The 16,132-nt window shown below is 48.0% G+C and overlaps 1 protein-coding gene across 7 annotated transcripts in view; it reads right to left on the minus strand.

Annotated features, from left to right (window-relative positions):
* RUSC2 (RUN and SH3 domain containing 2) overlaps positions 1-15,695 on the minus strand; it is a 59,722-nt gene extending 44,027 nt beyond the window's left edge. For 2 of the 7 annotated variants that reach the window (XM_032097074.1, XM_032097065.1), the window contains exon 1: positions 8,547-8,861. The gene's annotated coding sequence lies outside the window, so the exon portion shown is untranslated. Of the gene's footprint in view, positions 1-7,031; positions 7,523-7,877; positions 7,947-8,546; positions 8,862-15,509 lie in introns of those variants that run through there. The other 5 variants (XM_032097073.1, XM_032097066.1, XM_032097072.1 and 2 more) reach the window with 5 other exon arrangements.
* Positions 15,696-16,132: the final 437 nt, after the last annotated feature.

Genomic DNA, 16,132 nt, shown 5'->3' on the forward strand with positions numbered 1-16,132 from the left:
AATAACCACTCAGAGCAGCCATGGTAACAGTGGATATTAAGGTGTTACTGGCTTCACTCCTATTAAAATTAGTTTTCAAAGCAGGATCAATGCTGCCACTAAAGTACCATTTACCTAAATAACTAGTTTCACAGTAACTTAATAGTTCCCCACTGCCATAAGCAAAGCCTTAAGTTGCCACATAACATAATACATTGGAGCTGGTGAACTTGGCAGCCACAGCACTGCTGCATTCTGACCTCAAATAAAAATTATGTACTTCCAACTAAGCAGATGAAAAGCTGCAGGGCTCAACTGAATCTGCAGCCCTGAAATGGTTCACTGTGTGCACAGCACACACTGCTCGAGGACAGTGACTGCTTATGGTTCCCATGATGTGCACCAAAGTGACATTCCCTTCCCACTCTGGGGGCATAGCCAGGCTGATTCAAAGTGAGGGTGACTGCACTGCACACGAGGCTCAGCTCACAGGGACTGCAATGGAAGGGATGATGCAGGGAAAGGGCAAGCAGAGGAGAAGAAAAACATCACTGTTGGAAGCACAAGAGGCCACATCCAAGAATGGAAAAAAACCCTTCTGCCCTCTTGCTCAAGGACTGAGTCATAAACATTTCAGTTTTCCAAGGCAACAGTAAGTATGAAAACTGTTCCGGATTTCCCTGCCCAGGGCAGGGAGGTTGGAACTAAATGATCTTTTTAAGGTCCCTTCCAACCCAAACCATTCTGTGATCCTATGATTCACATAGAAAACCCGCATTAACATCACTCTGCACGTGCCAAAGTCCTTTCCTGCCATCCCTTTTCTGAGCAAAAGCAAGAGTCAAACAGAGAGATCTGGGAGCTCGCCACAAAGAACAGCAAGTTCCCAGCAGACCTTCCAGCTCTCAAACATTCCCACTCCACTTTGCAACAAAGCCTAGCGAGTACATAACCACTGTCTGATTTATTAGAGACACATGATATCAGTTATGATTGTTTATACTGATTTTCCCTCTAAGTTGCTCCAGTTACCGCCCAGCTGGACACACAGTGCTGCTCTGCAGTGTTACCTGCCCCAGCTGGCTATGTTTTAGTGGCAAATAGAGCAATGTCTTGGCAGCTGCAAAGCTCTCTGTTACTAAAAGATAAAAGAGACTTGAAGATTCACTCCACCCCCACCTACCAGCAGCAACGTAACAGCACAGTATTGGCAGGCACAGAGCTCCAGGGCTACATGGGAGACTGCCTGGACTCCTGAGCACCCACATCCCAGCAGGCACCTAGAAAAGCTACAAAGGGGAGAGGGAACAGGACCACTGAGAACTTCTTGAGACCCTGCCCACCACTTGTGCATTAACGTGCTGGCTCTCTTTTACTCTTCACCTCTGGTGTCTACAGTACTGTTAGCTGAAGGGATAAGGTCTATACACAAACAGCAAATTGACATAAATGACAGTCATTACCGTAACACCTGACACAGCACAGACTGCACATCCCCACCCTTAATCATTGTGCATGACCTGCTCATTCAGAAGGGATCTGTGGTTACTGCAGATCACAGGCAAAGCTTGAGCAATAGTGGCATTTTTCTTTGAAGCAGGCAAACAATGGGTAGGGCTGTATGAATAGGCATGTCTTGCATGTGCAAGACTTGGAGTCATCCTTCCCCTCTGCCCACACTGGCACATGGCTCATGGACATACCCTAAATGGACAAACTGGTGAGAGCTTGAAGACAACACGGAAAAAAGGACAGAAAGGAGTAAACTGCAAAGCAAGCAGGTTAGGTCTTGGGGGGAAAACCAGGGGGTACATTACAGTAGTTCCAAAATGTATAAAAGGCTGCTGCCAAGAGCAAGTGGACGAGCTGTTCTTCACATCCTCAACAACAAGAAGAGGATCCCTGAGGGCCAGACAGGAGAATTGAGGTTAGACATCAGGTATAACAGTTAAAACTAACCATTCCCTATTCAACCAAAAAAGCATAAAAGTCGGGAGGTAAATTGGTTTTCTTAAAATTTTCTATGGTCTTGTATATCTCAGAAGCTCTTTGCTTTACTTATTTAGAGGCATGCACCCCTGTTAATCTTCAGAGGCCCTTACTGTTAAAAATGGGAAACAATTTATTTTTTCAACTTTGCTGCCAAACAAATGCCCATGTTACAATCTTGGTCAACTCATGGCATCAGGAAATATCAACAGAAGCAACGGATTGGATTGCTAAAATGAAGGGTGCAGCAGGTAATGTCCCTATCAGTGGGAGCTTCCAGAGATTAAATAAAGAAACCCACAGAATGGCATAGCCCAAGTCCACTGTGCCAGCTCAGGGAAACGTGATTATTACATGGCTTTTGGAGGTTTTATTGTTGTGTGACTTCTGTTTGACTCAGAGAAGCAGGAAGCCTCTGATGCGGGATTAAAAGATGAGAGCAATTTATTCTCTGAGGCAGAATACCTGGGGAAATACAAACATGCTCCTGAAAAGACATAGCAAATATACAGGTGCAGCTGAGAGTGGAAAAGCATCCTGTGCCAGCTGATCTGGCTGCTAATCCACCTGGCTGTTAAAAATATACTCCAGGTGTATTTTTTCCCTAACAAGAATATGCTTAGTGTGAGCTTTCAGCCAGTGGATTCATCCTCCTTTCATGCACCACAGTGAAGAGACCTTTTCCTCAAGAATTCGGTCTTGTTGGAGACGATCCTTGGTCACAGCTGAGAACCCTTCTAAATTTCTCTCTGGTTATTATTAACATCTTCCCATCTACCAGAGCAAGCTGTCATGGATCATCAGTCAGCTGTATTCAAGGTCTCCATGTCAGGTCAGCCCATGATTAAGCAACCTTGTGGCTGTATGTGCTTATCGGTGTACATTTAATTAACACAAAGAGTCTTAACTTGCAGCTCCCAGCTGCTGGGCAAGTTGCGCAAGGTCTACCTCCTCCAAAAGTCACGTTCAAGCAACAGGCAGCCACCCCATATGCAGAGAGGCACAAAGAGCCAGAAATGGGAAATTTGTAGGCTGAGGGCAACAAATTTGCTCAGGTTGGAGAAAGACCCCCAGTGAAGGAAATGCTATAGGGATAAAGGGGATCTGTGTGTGGGAGGAAATCCTGTCCTCTTTTTTAAAATAGAAAATAAAAGCTGGCAGAGGCAAAGCCCAGGCAGCAATGGTGAGGCAGGCCACAAAGGCAAAGCAGGTCACAGGAGATGGCTGACAAACGTGCCAAGCTTGGATTGTGCTGGGCAGACTGAAATAGGGCTCAGCCTCCTGTGAGGCAGATGAAAGAGGTGGGGCAGACCACTCTACAAGGTCCCCATGGAGAAATCTCGGCACTTCAGGAACTCCTGGAATCCCTGGTGTGTGGCTCTGGCACCGCACTGACTATCAGAGAATAGTCTAGAAGGCATATTCTAGATAGAAGAACTATGAGAAAACTATCAAGAAATGTCCAGCAAAGACGGGCTCAAGGACAACAAACAACACATCCCCACATACTCCAGACACATTCCAGTCAGAGGAACAAGAGCATGCCAGGGTGCAAAGGGCCCTAAAAGAGCCCTCAGGAGCTCTGTAATATATGATACACAGAGCCTCATCTGAGGCCTAATAAGCAGCCACAATGGTGATTCAGAGAGCTCTTTGTTGGCTGGACATGGGAGAGGAGGAGGAAGGAACAGAATAACTGAGGAGCAGGAAGCCCCTGATGAAGAACTGATTGCCCAGAGCATGCTTCTGGAGAAACAGAAACATGCTTTTCATCTCCATGACGTACTTCCATGTCCGGACAATTCTGAAGTCGGTGCTTTCAATACATGCTTAAGAAAGCACTCCATCCCGTGCACACACCCTGCCTGTGCCTCTCCACACACAGCATGGAAAAGAGAAGACCAGCTAAGAGGTGAGAGAGGGAGAAGGATGGAGCACTGGAGATACATCAGTCCAAGCCAGAAGCCAGGCATCTATAGATGCTGAGGAGGCTAGCAGAGAAAAAATTCTCCACTTCTGTCTCATGTGAAAGTCTCCGTTCTCACACAAGCTAGCTGTCTGCCCGTTTGCTGTCTGGTAAACATTTGCACCTGCAGGGCTGTTGTGAGAACATCGTGGAATGTTTTGGTTTTACTGAGAATAATACTTTGAAATGGGTGGTTATACCTCTTGGCCTATCACCTTGGTAGGTGGTTGACCAATGGGCCAGTCATGTAATTTCTCTTTTGCGATCCATGCAAAGATGGGTTTTTGGCATTAAAGGGGTCAGCTTTGACCATACCTCTCTAACCTGAATCGATGTCATTTTTCGCCATCCCTGCGCGCAACAGCGACAAGCATCTGCTCTGCTCTCCCACTCATTCTCAGTGCAACAGACAGAGAAAACGCTTGGTCATGATGTTCTAACAGGACCTGCTCTCCATCCCTGGGAACATCTGCCAGAATTAGTAATCCCGTATCAGAGGAGGTGAAGCATAGAGTGTCCAACAGCACTTGTGACCTTTTTAGCAATTTTCACATGCCTGCAGCTTTCACAGCAACCTTCCCTTTCAGCTTAAAATAAATGCAGCCCTTCTGAAAGTGCTCAAAGACTACAGAATCACAGAATCATTTAGATTGGAAAAGATCTCTAAGATCATCAAGTCCAGCCATAACCACCCAGCCCTTCCAAAGCCAGAAACTGGAACTGATGTATCTGGGAATGCAAACATGGGGGCAAAGGAGCTATAAAGGCGGATCCTGAATTCCAGCATCTGAAAGAGATGTTTCTCCGTCCATGATACTGCTGCTGTCAACTCAGAGCAAACAGGTGAGCCCCAGTTCCCCTGCATTGCGCCCAGAGGACATCTTACCTCTTTCTCTTCTCCTGTGTGTGAGGCTTCATGTATTAAGCTATGTAATTAAGCAATGGGTGCTCTACTCCCACAGGGGCTTCTACATTCCATATGAGACCAGGCCAGAGTGGAGCCACATCACCCATCTGCAGGAAGGATTAGCTCTTTCTTCAGATAGAGTTTCTTTGAGCATGAGCCCCTCAAGAAGCATTTTTGTGAGCTCTGGGCTTCACACACTGGGCAGCAGGACTCACTGAGGTCTGCTGCCTTCCAGAGGTCTCATGTTTTTCAACACACAGCATGATGCTGCTGCAGCATGAGAGTAGCTGAATTGCATAACCAGCATAGAACCTGACCAACAACAAGCAAAACCCAGCCTGAGGGAAACAAACCACAGCTCCAGCTTCACAGTGGGATGGCGCATCCTGCACTGGCTGCACAGCTCAAGGAGCATGGCTCCCCAGACATCTCTGCTGTGTAGTCCAGATCCCCATTATAGACACAAATTACACCATAAAAAAGGCAGAATTTTGGGATAACGTTCGTGTTTATACGGATGGCAAGAATGTCCAGAGCTAAGCCATAATGCAACACACAGATTTAATATCCTTTCCACAGTTAAACTAATCTCCAGCTACCAGTCTGCAGGATAAACCTAACCCAGAACTAGAACGACTCCATACGCCATTCTACAGCCCAAGAGTTTCTAATGAGGCAGCGAGCTCTGGCCACCACCAGGGACCTGGCAGCAGGCTAGATTAAAGCTAGATTAAATTTCCTGTACCTCTCATTAGACCCAGCAATAATACCCAGAACATATAGGGAAAGCCCAGTGGCAAACAACCTAATAAAAAAGTGGAAGTCTCACACCTTCTTGGTGACCAGCACATCTGCTGAAGCTGAGGGCCACAGTCCTCTGTAGTCAGCAGGACAGCAAGAGGAGGAAAATACGGGAAGCTGTGCTGGGCCCCCTCCTGCTGCCCCCCACCAAGGGTCCAAGGCTGCTCTCCATGGAAGATTCCCAATGCTTTGGCTGAAATGACGCCAGCACTTGGGCAGGGCTTGGTGTTATTTTTCACACTTGCTCACATAACTCTTTGGATGAATCCTGGGAAGAGCTTCTCACCAAAATAGTACACTGTGGGCACTATTTATACACCCACTGGCAGCACCGCAGGATATGCTGGGGAAAGCTAGAGCACCCCTTTCTCCTCCTCACAGGGGTATAGCGGGGCCCTAAGACATGGTTTGCTGTTTGGGCCAGTCCTCAGAAGTGAGCCATCACCTGCAGAAGCCCTGGTATCCCTGTCTGTCCTGCTGAGGAGACAGACTCTTGTCCATATGGGAGGGAAGCCCAGGTACATTAGGCTCGGGGAAGATGGATGGCTCAGTGCACATCCCAGCTGCTGTGGACTAAAAAGGGAACAGTTGTGCCTAAACACAGAAAATGCAGATGCCTTCCTATTTTATCGCTCCTTGGCTGCTGCAGAGAAATCCAGCAGGGGTCGGGTTTCTTGGTCATCACCTCTTTTCTCGATGTGGCAGCAGCAAAGGTGTGCAGAGGTGAGGGCAGGCAAAGCACCTAACGTCAGCAAGGTTCACTGGAAAGGAGGCACCAGACTGACAAGACTGACTGTCCTTTATCCCTAGGGACAGTAGCAGCCTCAGGCTTTTCCGTATCAGAAGTGGGCCCTAAAAGACTACAGGAAAAAAAAAAAAAAATCAAAAGCAAACCTAGACTATCCAAGGAAAGGAGGCTCTTCCCCTGTCTGATTTTCTGGGTTAAAAATAACTTCTCTAAAGCCATTTCCGAGCCTATTGAACTTACTTGATTTTTGTCTTCAGTGAGTTTCTCCTCCCTCCCCCTTCCTCCCAAGACACATCAGACTGCTCTCTACTCTCACATCTCCTGAAGAAGCAGGTGACATGACCTAAAGAACATGCACAGGATTGCTGCATGAAAACTGACAAGACGGAAAAGAGAAGACTCCATCTTGAAGCAGAAAAGGATCCAAAGTTTGATTTTTCCAGTATGTAGGTTAAAAAAAAAGGGTATATATACATCCTCTTTCCCTGCAAGAGAGGCTACAGCCTGAGCAGCATACTGGCTGTCGAGCAGAGCTACAGAGCAATGCAAAATAAACCCACTAATTGACGCATGCTGTAAAGGCATGGGCAGAACTGGTCACATTACATTTAGCAGAATAAACAGAAGGGATCAGCTCCTACCTTGCCAGATAGAACCTCCCCAGGACGTGGGCTCAGCTCACCGCAGCTGGAAGCCGAGTGCAGCGGCACTGGCATGAGAGCCGCAGGAGGAGCACAGCATGCAGAGCCAGCGATAATCCAAAGCAAAACCAGCTTGTCCCCGTGCCGGCTCAGGGATCAGCGAGCCGTGCTGCGGGGCGTCTCCGCCGGCTGCTCCCCTGTTGATGCAGGATGGCGGGCAACAGGCAAGATGAGAAGGCACTTCTTCCAGGCAGGAGCTGGCTGAGGAATTCCTCCTGCTGCCAGCCACCTGCCCCTCGTCAGGCACAGTGGTGCCAGAGTCTCACTCGGAGAGCATGTGGGCAGGGGAGAGGAGCGAGGGCCAGACTGCTAATGAAAGCCCCAGTGTAAATACAGATGCGCACAGGAGAGGGCTATGGCAGAAATGCAGCTCGTGTTACAGAGAGCCATTTACAGCAGGCACAGAAAGCAGGGAAGCGTGGCAGGGCTGTGCGGGATGGGTCCACTGCCTGCCTGCTCCCACAGCGGGGTGGGAGGGCAGCTGCCTGCCAGGAGAAGCCATGGGGTGAAGTGACCACTAGCAAGGGGAGACCCCCCAGTTCCACATTCTCCATCAGCTCCTAAGCTCCGTATGCAGTACGTGCTAGCAGTAATGCAAACCCATCCAACTTCACGCCAGCCGGGACGGCCCTAGCCCCACACCTTCTCTGGTGCAGAGTGCCACAGCAGCCCATTGCTCCAGGGAGAAAGGCTGATTGGAGCATTGCTCCATTCACCTGCTTGGACTCATTCCTATTGCTCAGGCCCTCTCCCCAGGCTCCAGTTTTCTGCATCTTTGAGACTTACCCTCTCTCCCTAGTTCAATGTGTTTGGTACCTCCTGCCAGGATTCTTCTCTCCCGCCATCTCAGGGTAATTTACATGCTGTACTGCAGCTGTATTTACACCAAATATGGAACATGGGCGATAGGGATTACGTTGGCACAGAATCACAGAGTATTCTGAGTTGGAAGGGACCCACAAGGATCATCAAGCCCAGCCCTTAACTGAATGACCCATTCAGGGATCAAACCCACAACTGCTAGCACCATGCTCTAACCAGCTGAGCTCATCTCACAGTTAAGAAGCAAGGTGTCAAAGAGTTCAGGGGCTTTGCCTCCACTGTGCCTTCAACTAGAACCAGCAGCAGAGGAGAGGTTTGCTGGTGTCAACCACTGCCCATTAAACAAGCCTTGGAAGACCTTAGGGAGAGGCTGGGAAGGAGCTGTTTCAGGACGTTTCATAGCACAGCAGGCACTGCCTATAAGCCCCATGCCAGGCAGGCATATAGCTCACACCAGTGACCTCTGGGTGAAACCGGCAATGAAGAACAAGGCGTTCCTGTAGTTCTCAAGCAAGTGTGGTCTGTAAGGATGTGGGGGAGCTCCAGCTCAGTGGTGTAAAACCTCAAGCAGATCATTTCCCTGCCTGGTGCCCCGGTTTCCCCCCTCTGGAAAACAAGGACCGTAACACTTACCAAACTGCTGTGGATGTTGCAAAGTTAATTTCCTCATGGGATGCTGGCAGCCTGTAAACAGGAATGAGCATTCTGTGGGACTCTCTTCCCACCCATAAAGCAGAGATCCCTTGTGGCTTCCCTCAACATAGAAGCTACTGCTCACAGCTTTCTTCACCCTCACCACAGCAGGTACCCTGCAAAGACAGGGATCCCCATTACCCCAAAAGCAGGAGCATCAGTCCCTCTACCAGCTGCACCCAGGCCATCTGCCAGGCAGGAATGCTGTGCACCAGCCCAGCCTCAGCCGAGCTGTCAAAGCAGCGGAAGGGCTGAGGCTGCACTGCTCTGGAATTCCAGAAACGCACAAACACCCTGTCAGCCTGCACCAGGAATGACTCCTCCCTGCCCCGGACCAGGCTGAATCACTGGAAATACCAAAACAACGATGAGGTCACGTTCCCAGAGCAAGGAACTGGAGCCAGATATAGCTGCATGGAGAAGTGTGCTAAAAAGGGACTTGGTGCAGGGGCTGGGGGGCTCTGGCAGACAGGCACCATGGGCATTTGTCTCGTTTAAAAACAGCTTGAGGCGGCCAGGAGACTTTTTTTCTTCTCTATAGGGAGCAGGGAACTGGGCTTTAAAACCCTTTATCCATCCCACTGGAAGAGGCACAAACATTCTAATGTTGGTGAGTTCAAGGAATGAGGCAGAAGTAAAATGATGACTGGATTCTGAATTCAGTGTTCCCAAAATCTCACTGTGATATGATGATCAGGCTTAACCAGTGAAGAATCCCCTCGCAGCAAGCTGAATGGCAGACAAAAACAGTATGCCCATTACTGCATTTTGCTTTTGCTACAGCCTCAGCCAGCTTCCACAAAAAAACCCCAAAAACCAAAAAACAAAAAAACAACAAACAAACCCAAACCAAAGCCCCAGAAATATTGATTTGGTAAGTTTTCAACAGGGTGAGCAGTAAGTAACAGTGGCTTCTGTTGAGGCTCCTAAAATGAGTACTTCATTATCAGCAAATAGACTTTTCAAGGCTTTTCAGTTCCAAACTTTCACAGTTCTCTGTGTAGGGAGACTGGAGACATTTTGCTATTTAGACTGTGAAGGAAATTGCAACATAGGTCTTGGAAAGGATAAAGGAATTCACAATAGAATGCGCAATAGCATGTTCTTTCCCCTTTCCGTACGACAAGACATTTGGATGGATAACAACACCACCCACAGCTACGTGAATAAGAGGCACTAAGAATCCAGACTTTGTTCCATCAGGACATAAACCATATATTAATCATAAGCCAAGAGGAAACAAAGATAGGACCGGACAGCTAATGCCAAGCATGTCACCTGCCTGGCAGGCCAGTGGTCACTGGGCTGGCACACCCTGCAACAACCACAGCAGTGCTGGGCACACCGAGCCAGCTGATGGGCCATGCCTGCACCAGTCCCCTTCCCCTGAAAGTCTGTCCAGATTTGCTAGTAAAAGTGATAAGAAAATCTGTCGTGAGTTGTGTGTGAGTCTGCTCTCATGACAATCCCACAGGAGTGTCATGAGAGCAGAAGTGCTCAAAACCAAATCAGTTCATTTTCACCCCACTGTTCCAGCATGCTCTGGTAACCAGAACCACCAGTGGGTTACACCAAGAATTGTTCTGGTCTAGTGCCCCACCCCTGACAATGCAGCACTGGCACATAAAGATCACAGAGTGATTTCACCGAGTGCGATCATGGAATGATCTCCCCTTAGGACACATTCTTCCAGCCTGCAACAATCAAGTCAGTGTGTGGAGGTCACACACTGACCATCACGTTTCAGAGACACTGAAACACATCTTGGCCATTGAGGTGTCTGGTTCCTTTTGGAATCTGTGTGTATTTTCAGTCTTCATGCCATCTCGTAGCAACATGTTCTACAAATCAACTGTGTTGAAAAAGGACTTCCTTAACATCCTGTCTAATAAATTATTTTGCTGGATGCGCTTCCTCTGCGCTGTGAGAAATAATAAAGTGTATTAAGCTCATTCCTTACTCAACTTCTCCCTGCTGAACACTATATTATAGACCTTTGCTCTTTCCCAGTATCATCTACTTTTGCTTGTTTAATCTCTCTTCCTACAGAAGGTATCCCAGTCCCTTAATCATCCCCATTCCACTTTTCTCTATTATTTCCAGGTCTGTGTTACTCTTTTTGAAAGAGGGTGACCAGCTGGTATGTGGTACCCAAGATGCAGGCACAACATGTACATCTAGTATACAAGAATATATACCATCAGTTTTTGCTTCCAGTGTGACATCTGCCTTCTTTGGCTACAGCTGAACATTTAACTGATGTGCTCAGGTAACAACCCACAGTGACTCCAAATGGCTTGCTTGTTTGAACAGTGAGAAACTGTTCACAAATCACCATTACACGTGGCATTTATCAGCATGGTCACCCATTTGCTGTTTTATCATGCTAATAGTTCTGCAAGATGCTTCTGTAATTCCTCAAGAAGTTTTCAAACCAACCACCCTGGCTAGCTTAGAATCACTGCAAAATTATAGTCTTCACTATGTCTTCCAAACCTGTGGACCAAGCACTGCAGGCACCAGAGTTCTGATGCCCTGCAAAGCACAGCATTTGACATGAAGTGCTCCATGCACAGTGGCCAGGAATGCTACATAATCTTTTAGGTCTCTTCCAACCCAAACCATTCTACATTTCCTGGCCATTCTTCTGTTAAGAAAATAAAGCTTTAATTGAAAATATGATTCAGCACCATCATCACTCTGCCAAAGATCTCTCAAAGAGCCTGCAGTGTTGGGTGGCTGAGACACAGTCCCATCCATGGCTCAGATGAGGACTCAGATGGAAGTACAGAGTCCACACCAGTGCTTAAGGACTACAAATATGCTCACCAAACACTCACCCCAGGCACAAGAGATGTGAATTGTGGAAAGCATTCCAGGCAAACACACACCAGAATGAGAACAGAGAAACTGTGGACTTCAGGTGAGCAGCAGGTATCAGTAGCAAAACCTCAACCAGGCTTCATGCTCCAGACTCAGAAGAACAGAGACCTAGAGCTGGCAAACCTCAGCTCAGAAAACACCCTGCTATGAGTCCAGGGCTTTGGTGAAGAACAGGGAAATAAGTGTTCAGTGGAAGGCAGATTACATAAAGCCAAAAATAAGTGGGGATAGTCAGCCTCCCTGAACATCTGGAAGGGATACTACAAGCAGAAGATCTCACAGCCAAGTTTCACCTGACTCCTCACAGCCAAGTTTAACCTGAAGCACTCCAAGCTGAGCCAGCAAACCAGCAGGATCTGATGCCTGGCCCAGCTGCAGCAGAGGTTACCACCGAAAAGAGTATCAGGCAGCTACAACTACACACAGTATCTTCATTTCATATACTCCCAGAGCTCAAAGCCCAGGGGTGGAGTGGAAAAGGGTGAAGGAACACTTAGTCTATCCCTCATCTGTACAAAATACTGTTCACAATCCCAGAAGGGAGACAGAAATGAGGTTTTAGTGAACCATAAGCCTTATGTAATATCATGGTCTGGGGTATGACATTCTCCAGCTTACATAAAAAAAAAGGAACAGATTATTCATGCACATTGTCCATCGAACACTGCCCCATCAACAGATTCACTGATCCATCCAAAAGACAACACAACCAAGCCACTGAATAGGGAAAATGCAGGATACCAGGCGTCCTGTGCAAGAAAATGTGTCAGACAGCATCAGCTGCCACAGCAAAAACTGAACCAGAAGCAGAACTGCAGACAGAATTCTGCACAGCCATAAACCCGGCTTGCACCTTCTGAATATTCTATGATCCCTTATCCACAGCCTGAAGGTTTCTGAGGGACAACTGCCAGGAGGTAAGGAAGCCTCTGAAGCAGCTGCTCTAGGTGTTGCTGTCTAAGTCAAAAGGATGCAAATGCACTGCTTCCAGCAAAAGGTCACCAGACTGGAACCTTGCCCAGCAGCTTCTACAAAGCACACTAACTAGGAGACTTTCAGACTGCAATTTTTCAACATGAGAGTACAAATTAGTTTTCTAAATACAGACCTGTACCCTACATGGAATGAATGGCCTGGATGCCCACAGGGCTGATGAAGGGTAGCACTTGATGACACAAAAGACTTCAGTTTAAAATCCAGGGCAGCTACTGACTCCCTGAGTCACCTTGGTGTGCATACCTCAGGCCCCAGCTCCCTGGTGAACGAGGAGGTATTGATGCTCCCTGCCTCTCAGAGGAGCCATAATACAATAAAGCTTAAAAGACCTCAGGATCCCTGCCATAAATCCCAAAGTTAAGGGAAGCAAACAGGATTGCTCATTATGTCTAAAAGCCAGGCTTCTTTTATGAAGTGCCTGATTTAGATGGAGGCAGGATGTAGCCAGTAACAAAAACATTGGCCTTCCCTGGAGACACAGCACTCAGATCAGACAGTGCTGTGTTTGTGGGGTGACGTGTGGGGCTGGGGACAGCACCTGCAGGTCTGGCCCAGCCTCACACTCAGGTCTGGGAACAGTTGCTCTCGCAGTGCACCCACGGAATTCAGCAGCACAGCCCTCACCAGGGCACACTCAGCTCCCCCAAAGCCAGGCACGATGCTTACAGAGAACCTACAAAAAGCGAGTGGTTGGGTCATATGTTTTCCTAATTCAGAGGAAGCCTGGCCCAGCTCCGATATCCCACAACATCTCTTGGTGTTGAGAGTGGGGGTTGGAAAAGTCGAGATCCATTTATAGCTGAAGAGTCTGGCAGAGGGCTCAGCGTTGTGTGGAAAAGCAGGAGCTGACAGCTCAGTACAGTCAGCTCCACCCAGCTGGAGAGGAGAGGCAGGCTGGGGAAAGAGACAGGGGTATGGAAACTACTTCCCTTCATGCTGGGAGTGATGGGAGAGAGGTGGCTTCTCTACAGTGCCAGGAAGAGAAAAAACACTCTACTTCTAAATGAATTACAAGAAGTAGGGCAGCAGAAGACTAGGTTTGGAAAAACTGAAGAGTAGCTGTGCTGCAGATATGGCCAAAAGCACTTAGAGGTCAAGCCCAGGCTGCAGGGCTCTGTGCCCTTCTTCTGAGCCCTTCATCACATCCAGCCCTGCAGCAACACAGACCTTTATCACAGGAACAGAGCTGTCTGGGAGCTGCGACTGGGAACTCAGCCCCACACTTATTGCTGGAGAAATGGCAGCTCCCTCACTCCATATTTACATCAGCCAACACATCAGCAGATGTAGCAAAATGTCCTTGCCAGCCCTCATGGAAAAAGCTTGCCCCTGAGGACAAGGCACCAGTTTAAAGCATCAGCATGCGCAGACTTGCGCTGTGATGACTTCAGCTCCTCCCCATGTTGTCAGGCATGAGAAGTATTTATGTAGCTAACCCAATTTAGATAACAACTGTGCATATTCGTAATAGAATTAGGAAAAATAATCACTAAAACTGTGTTAAAGATCACAGAGATGATGAGGCTGTAAGAAAAGCAAACACAGCCCAGGTGACGCAGTGAAATACCAGAGCTACTGTATAGGCACTGATAAAAGAAGCACCATACAAAAAAAATTCTGGTCATCCACATTTAAAAACGATAAACTCAAACGAACAGGTGCAGAAAGGGCCTGAGGGAAACAGAAAACCTATCAAACAAGAAGAAACTTAAGAGCTTGGCTTGTTTAGCCTAGCCAAATGCAGGCAGAGAGCGGATAGGATTGCTGTCTAAATATATCACAGGAGACAAACAAAACTGCTGAAGCAAAAGTATAATGCTGGCACGACAACAAGAGAATAAATGCAGTGAACACATTTAGGTTGAAAATTAGAGAGAGAGAAAAATCAACCCTTAGGACAGGAAGCTTTCCAGCTGGAACGCCTGGATTTAGGATGAATTTTATCAGTGGTCTGATGGAGTTAGAGGATAGAGTTGTCATGCCCACAGATATCCAAGAGGTCCCTTATGCTCCTGTTTTTGTTCCAGCTGGTAGTTAGCATGGGTCATTACTGAGATGTCTCCGTTCATACAACAGACTCCGCCTGTGTCCATTCACACAACTCTCTCCCACTGACCTGTAGCCTGGAAGTCCTTACTCCTGAGCAGCTCTTAGGAAATGGGAGGGCAGAGGAGCACTACATGCTTGCCCTGGGCTCTCCAACTGGATACTCAGCACAGTGAGCGCTACCAGGCAGCCAGGAAGGAATGCAGGTGGTGCAGTTAGCAATGGAGAACACCCTTGAGGCGCCTCTGCCCAAACGCACCTGCTGCTCCACGGTTATTAGGAACAGAGGTTGCTCAGTGTCACCCTGTGGATTCAGGGGACAGAGAAGATGTTCTAAGCTCTCCTCTGCTGCAGCGTAAGAAATAGAATCCTGTAATCACTGGTTATCAAAGAACCATAGAATGGTTTGCCTTGGAAGGGAGCTTAAAGATTATCTTGTTCCCCACCCCTGCCATGGGTACAGACACCCTGCACTAAACCAGGTTGTTCAGAGCCCCATCCAGCCTGGCCTTGAGCACTCCCAGGGATGGGGCATCCACAGCTTCTCTGAGCCACCTGTTCCAGTGCCTCACCACCATCAGAGCATTATCATTCTCGACCCCCCCACTGCAGCCCAGCAGGGTGGCAAGTACAGGCACAACAGCAAAACAATGTTCAAACTGTGAATATTTATATTATGGAATAATTAGGAGGAAAAAAGGGAGGAGGTGAAAACAAAATCCAAAATCTATTTCAAGGGTTAATTTTTGACATAACTATGAAATACGAGAGCTTCATAAAAGACTAAATTATAATTTTCAGACACCGCACAGACGATGACACACGGTTTGACCTCCCCGGGGGAGCCAAGCAGAGCACCGCGCACACGGGAAGCAGCGCGCACGGGAAGCAGCGCGCACGGGAAGCAGCGCGCACGGGAAGCAGCGCCCCCGCTCCTCCCCGCACAAGCCCCGCGCCGTGCCTGCCACCGTCCCTTACCGATCGCCCGCACCGCTCCGCTGTTTACAGCCGCTCCACGGGGCGGGCTCTCGACGTTGCCCGCCCCCACCGGGTCCTCCGCCTAAGGATGTCTGACGTTTCCTCTAAGTTTCCTCTTAAAACATCCCAGCCAGGATGGAAAATTTTGAGAATTTGTGTGCTTCCCGCATCAGGATACCGGATGAGAAGCGTTGCCGTCTCAGATCCGTTGTCCCACATACCATCCCCCCGTGCACTTCTGGTTATTAACTCCTTACATCAATTAATGGAGCTCCAAGAAATCTATCATCCCAACATTCTCTTTTTATTGTAAAAAACCAATTATTTTACAAAATCAGGAGTGATGCAAGACAGACATCACTGCCAGCTGATGTGTTTCAAATGCTGATTGTGTCAAACCACTGAAAGAATTGTATCTGGTGCAAGCTCACCAACAGCTTTATTATCCCCTGCATGTTGTAGCCAACATTTTCAAATCCCCTTTTAGCCAGAAGGTGAGTACTTTGCACGTAAACCATATGAGAAGAGAGGCACAGTGTCAGAGTTTCCTTGCTCCGTCAGCACAAGACCTGCCTCTGCTGCTCTGCCAACATACTCTGCTGCATCAGACACCAGGAACAGCT

Source organism: Corvus moneduloides, chromosome Z, assembly GCF_009650955.1.
Source record: "Corvus moneduloides isolate bCorMon1 chromosome Z, bCorMon1.pri, whole genome shotgun sequence".
In the NCBI taxonomy this organism is placed as follows: domain Eukaryota; kingdom Metazoa; phylum Chordata; class Aves; order Passeriformes; family Corvidae; genus Corvus; species Corvus moneduloides.